Raw genomic sequence first — 5,951 nt, forward strand, 5'->3', positions numbered from 1 at the left:
AATCAGAAGAAGATGAGTGAATTGTTTCAAGTGATGCAGCTTACTAATCAGAGAGAAAATACATCAGCTTATCAATGATAAAGTCTTCCCATTATTCTGCGTAATGAGTCAATATGAATAGTGTTTCCCCTCAAGCAACTGGCAAAACCCAAACCCAGGAATAAACATTCTTTTATACAAGTAAAGCATACATGTGAAAATACAATCACTATGCTTTCCAACCACCCATTTATAAACACGACCAGCATTCATTTTCCTCTGTTCCTTTACCTTGACTTTATGTTTATATTGGCACATAAAAACCTAAAATTTTGTTAACATCTTCTGAGAAACCATACTGTAACATACCATTCTATATCCTGACAGTTTTTTTCTTCTTTCACATTGTATCATGTGGTGTGAGGAACATTCGATCTTGCTTTTTGTAACCTACCACTTAAGTCTGAACTATTTCTCAAATAAAAATCCTTTTTTTTTTCGTCCAAAGATTGGAAATGGGAACTTAAGGCCCCTCATTTTATCCTTTCATGTGCTTGTTTCAGTTTCTGATCTTTTAATGTTGGCTCCCTTAAATGGTATGTCAGATTATTTCCCAATAGGGCTGCCCTGTTTTACTATCACCACTTTATAAAGTAAGTTAATAACTGATGCTACAACCTGTCCCCATAATCCCAATCCTTTTCTTTCTTGTAACAATAAATGCAGTTAATACACATTCTTCACTTACTAAACATTAGACGTTGTACTAAGTATCTGAGCTAGTAATAGCAACTTATTTGTAGTACTTGTTAGGTCACAGGCATTTCTCTAGGGGCTTTCTGTGTAGTTCCATATATAATTCACTAAATTCTCACAATTATCTCATGTGGTGCAAGCTATTACTGCCTTCAATTTAAGAAGGGTTGGAGGGGAGAATGAGAGTCACCGTAAGGTCAAAGTTACTTGCGCTGGACCACAGATTTTAGCACCAGGATTCAAACTCTGATTGCTCTGGCCTCAAATCCTATGTCCATAACCAATCAATAATGTGGGACTCTGTGTTAGGGCTGAATTGATCCCTGGGATCACTGGTGGGCAGTGTGATAAGTGTGGTATCTGGAACTAGGATCCCTTGAACTCCAGCCTTCTGTAAAAGAGACTCATATTTTCATGCTGTTCCCCTGTACTGTCTCTCCTTTCTCAGTCTGTGAGGGAATTGTTTCTCTGGTGTTAAACTTGAAGGTGAAGTAACAGAGACAAATGAGATATATATGGAAAGAAAGAAAGTTTTCCAGAGGGCTGTGTATCACTAGGATGGATTCAGTTCCTCAGAGGCTTTTTCCATTTGTGTTTTATTCTTTTATCAATGCTCACCTTCATCTTACTTACCCATACATTCATCCCTTGGCCTTTTCACTCTGTATGTCAGGTACTCATGTCACTTGTTTTCCATCTATCCTTGATTCCAAAGACAATCATTTCTAACTTTTTTGTGACAATATCAGACACTCTCTGGCTCCATCATCCTTCTTTGTTAAAGAGCCTGTAAAGCAAAGCCACATAATTATAGGTATCTATTCAGGCAGGGAGTAATTTGGATGGATATGTCCAAAATAATGAAGTGTCTGGGTCAAAGTGTAAGGTGAATTTAGAATGGCTAAGCATATTGTAGGAAATTAGGCTCTCATGCACTGTTAGTGGAGAAGTATATTGGCAGAAATATCATTAAACGTCCTTAGGAAACTATGTCTTATATTGTAAAACATCACGTGCTAAAAGGAACTCTTGTAGACTGTTGGTGGGATTGTACATTGCTGTGGCCAGTATAAGAAGCAATATGGAGGGTCTTCAAAAAATTAAGAATAGAACTTCCATGTGATCCAGTAATTCCTTTCCTGGATATTTATCCGAAGAATATGAAAACATTAATTTGAAAAGATATACACACCCTAATGTTCATTACAGAATTATTTATAATAGTGAAGATATGGGAAAAACCTAACTGTCCTTCGGTGAATGAATGGATAAAGAAGTTGTAGTATATCTATACAGTGGGATACTATTCAGCCATAAAATGATGAAATATTGCCATTTGCAACAATAGGGATGGACCTTAAGAGTATTATGCTAAGTAAGTCTGATGAAAGAGGACAGAAACCATATGATTTCACTCATTTGTGGAATACAAAACAAAAAAGAAATAAGTGAACAAACAGTACAAAACAAAAATAACTCATAGACACAGTCAACACGTTGGTGGTTACCCGAGGGGATGTGGGATGAAGGGAGGGCAAAATGGGTAGAGGGGGTCAGATGTATTGTGATGGATAAAAAATAGACTTTTGGTGGATGGAATGCTATAGAAATACAGATGTTGAATTACAATGTTGTCCACCTGAAACCTATATAAAGTTATTAACCAATGTTACCTCAATAAAAAAAAATAAAATAAAATATTTGTATGCTACTTCTGGGAAGCTTTAGAGCAGGAACTCAAATCCTGGGCCTGCCCAGAAACCAAAGCCATGCTCTACTGAGTAATTTGGCCTCCAACAATGCAAATACTCTTTATAGAGAATTCTATTACTTTAATTTTTAAAAAAATTAATTCAAGTATTACAACACCAAGGTGTAAAAAAATTAAACAGCATATTAAAGAAAAGGACTAAGATTGAGCCATATGTAGTATATAATACATGAAAACAAAATATATGGTAAGATTCAGTTTTGTGTGGCAATGCATTTACTAACATGATTTGCAATGTATGTATCTATAAGCTAATTATAAAAATGTATAACAGAAAATATTAGCACACATCCATACTCACATACATCTCTCCTTCCTTTGAGACACAGGCCATACATACTGTCTGTCTCAAAGCTGAGCACCCACGAACATGTCTGTAGTCCACAACTTTCTTCCTACACACAGCAGAGTTCCAGGAAGATGTCTGTTGGATACAAGGAAGGTTTCTTCTCATTTCTGTAACCACTGTTTATAAAAGCTTCCTTTCCTGACATCAGAGAAGCTATAGTTTTAGCGTTAGTCAACAGGAAGGACTTTGCTCTCTTTCCAACTGTACACTAATGAAAAAATATTAATTTTGCAAAAGAAAAAATTTCAAATCACAGTAGTTTCACGAAGCATTTTATGAAATGATTCTGCAGCCTAAATTTGTCTAGAATAAATAGAGAAGGGTAGAAATGTATAAGATGTATGTATGCTCTAAAGTGGTTTTTTGATGATCCCAAATCTACATTACGTACATTCATTTAATACATCATAATTAGGCCTCTGTTATATACCCAACATTGCCAACCCAAAGTGACTCTTAATCTGAAATCTATCATCTAATTTTTCTATCTAGCCCAAGACAGATTTCTCCACTTGGTCAGACACCTGGGCCCACCCAAGCAGGAGGGACTAGCTCCTGAGAACAAAATATCGTCTCTGGTCTTCTCACTAGTTTATTCTTGATACCTAAAAGTTTACCATTGAAAGAGAACCACTGCAGGAGCTGGAGAATAACTTAGGATGTGAATACAGACCAATAGGCAAGGGCACACTTCCTGTTCTACCACTTACTTGGCTGAGAAATCCTGAAAATTATAATTAACACCTGTGAGCCTAATATTCATGACCTGAAAAGGGACCATGAATACACTCCTCCATGGGGCATCTGTAATCTAGTGAGTCTGCCCAACACAGAGCAAATGTTGGTTGCTGCTGGGCAGGTATGGGTTTGCTTCTCACTCCATTCCTTCCCTACCGTAGCGGGGATGCTGTGCCATGACTCAGTGGCATAGCAATGATGTGGGAAGAATTCCAAAATGACACAGGAAATAACCATATGAACACACATAATATCTTAAAAGATACTCACGACTCTTTCTTTCTGGGAGGATCAGTTAAAACCTACTGGAGCTTGAGTAGGAACTTAGCAGCCAGAGCAAGAGGCACTAGCAGCTTTATAATACCGTTGTCATCTTCAATTCTGGAAGTATGACTGTGAGACAGGAATCACACTGAGATGCAAATGTTCAGTGAGAGAGAGAGAGAGAGAGAGAGAGAGAGAGAGAGAGTGTGTGTGTGGTACCTCTATGGCTTTTATCACATGCCCACTCTCCTGTGAAATTCCCCAAACAAGGCCATGCTTGAGATCACGTGTGTCTGAATCACCTTGAGGAGGGAGGGCTCTGGTCTTCTTTATGCACCTGCCCTATTTAGTTGGTCGTCTGGAGATTGCTGTAGCTGTTAGCTTGCTCACTTTTACACTTTCCCTCAGTGATGTTATTTCTGAAGTAATGTCAATTGTCAAAAATGACTCTAGCTCATGCTATATGCCATTCATATACCCTGTACCATTACTCCTCCCTTTAATATTTGATTTTTTACTTTCATTGATGGATTTTCATGAAAATGCGTTGATTTGCTGGCTCTCACCAAAGCTCACCAATAAGGGTCCTCTTCGCTGTTATTGTTGTTTAGTAGGATCATGAACTCATGTTTTTTGTTGTTTTTTTTTTTTTGAACATGTTGATGGGCTTCAAACCATTTTTACATGGTTTTGAACAGAGGAGTGGAATAATTTGACTTATGCTCTGCTGCTGGGTTGAAAAACAGATGACAAGCAGGCAAGAATGAAAGAAGATGGACTAGTTGGAAGGTAGTATAATCCAGAAGATGCATGTCAGTGTCTTGGCCAAGGCGGTAGTAATGGAGGTGGTGAGAAGTGACTAGATTCTAGATATACATTGGGAGAGGGACCAAGAGAATTGCCTGATCACTGGGATGTGGAGTACTCCAGGCTGCTTCCAAGTTTTGGGGACTGAGCAAGTGGCATTTCTTGGTCAAATGCTCTCTACCCATGTTCAATTTCACTTCCAGGGAAGGTGCCAAAGATTGTGAGTTGCAGGATTGTCCTGACAGCGGGCCACACAGTGACAGCAATGACACCCCAGAGGAGTTAACCTGAGTCTTGGTTGTCATCAATACACCATGGAGCGATCAGCAATGAATGGAGTTTTACTCATAAGTGGTTCTGAGTCAACACAGAGTAATTAATGTACAAGATGTTAAACACACAAACACAGAAAACCTTAAGTATTAGAACCCAACAGAAGCTGGTTTCTTTTTTTATTTAATTTTTTTTAGGCAAGGCAATCCTTGGTTGACCTCACAGATTGCCAGGACCTTGTCAGTTTACAATCCCTTATATTTTTATTTTTTTACACCTACAACATCTGGTCTTCCTAGGTGGTCTCCCATCCAAATACTAACCAGGCCCGACCCTGCTAAGCTTCCGAGATCAGACAGGATCGGGCTTGTTCAGGGTGGCATGGCCATAGACAGTTTCTAACAGTCTAATTCCCATAATCTTCCCTCCCCACAAACCACTAGTGTTGTTGTCTGCTGGTACACTGTTTCAGTTGAATGTGGTAAAAATAAAACACCTTTAGTGAATCCACATATGGGAGACAGAACTGAGACTATCTTATTCCTGTAGATGCCAAAAAACTTCCAAATCTTTCCACATGGTGAATTACATACTTTGGTGGGAACGTATGTGGGGAGAGGTTGTGAAAAGCAATAGAAATCCTAAGAGTAGATGCAGGTGCAATAAAACCAAGACACTTTATAAGACAATTTCCAATAAAGTAGATGTCAGAGAAAGAAACTGAATTAGAGACAAAGAGAAGCAATACATAACAATAAAAGGATCAATTCACCAAAGAGATGTAAACATCCTATGTACATCCCAAAGAACAGGGCCTGAAAATACATGAAGCAAAAACTGCTGGAGATGAAAGGAGAAATAGCCAAGGCCATAATAATACTTGGGGTCTACAACACCCCCTGTCAGCAAGACATAGAATTATTAGAGGGAAGATCAGCAGGGATATAAGAGACCTGAATAGCACAATAAACTAAAGGGATCTATGTGACAAATAAAACTCTCCAACCAATGAGA

At 38.3% G+C, this 5,951-nt stretch overlaps 1 long non-coding RNA gene and 1 pseudogene across 1 annotated transcript; both read right to left on the bottom strand.

The window, feature by feature from the left end:
• Positions 1-1,374: 1,374 nt before the first annotated feature.
• On the bottom strand, positions 1,375-4,036 carry LOC111734489. The gene is made up of 3 exons (XR_002778464.1): positions 3,864-4,036; positions 2,808-2,930; positions 1,375-1,522 (listed from the first exon to the last, which is right to left on the bottom strand). It is a non-coding gene; the product is annotated as an uncharacterized LOC111734489 (long non-coding RNA).
• Positions 4,037-5,211: 1,175 nt separating this feature from the next.
• On the bottom strand, positions 5,212-5,330 carry LOC111734490 (annotated as a pseudogene).
• Positions 5,331-5,951: the final 621 nt, after the last annotated feature.

Source organism: Pteropus vampyrus, unplaced genomic scaffold, assembly GCF_000151845.1.
Source record: "Pteropus vampyrus isolate Shadow unplaced genomic scaffold, Pvam_2.0 Scaffold1446, whole genome shotgun sequence".
NCBI classification, from domain to species: domain Eukaryota; kingdom Metazoa; phylum Chordata; class Mammalia; order Chiroptera; family Pteropodidae; genus Pteropus; species Pteropus vampyrus.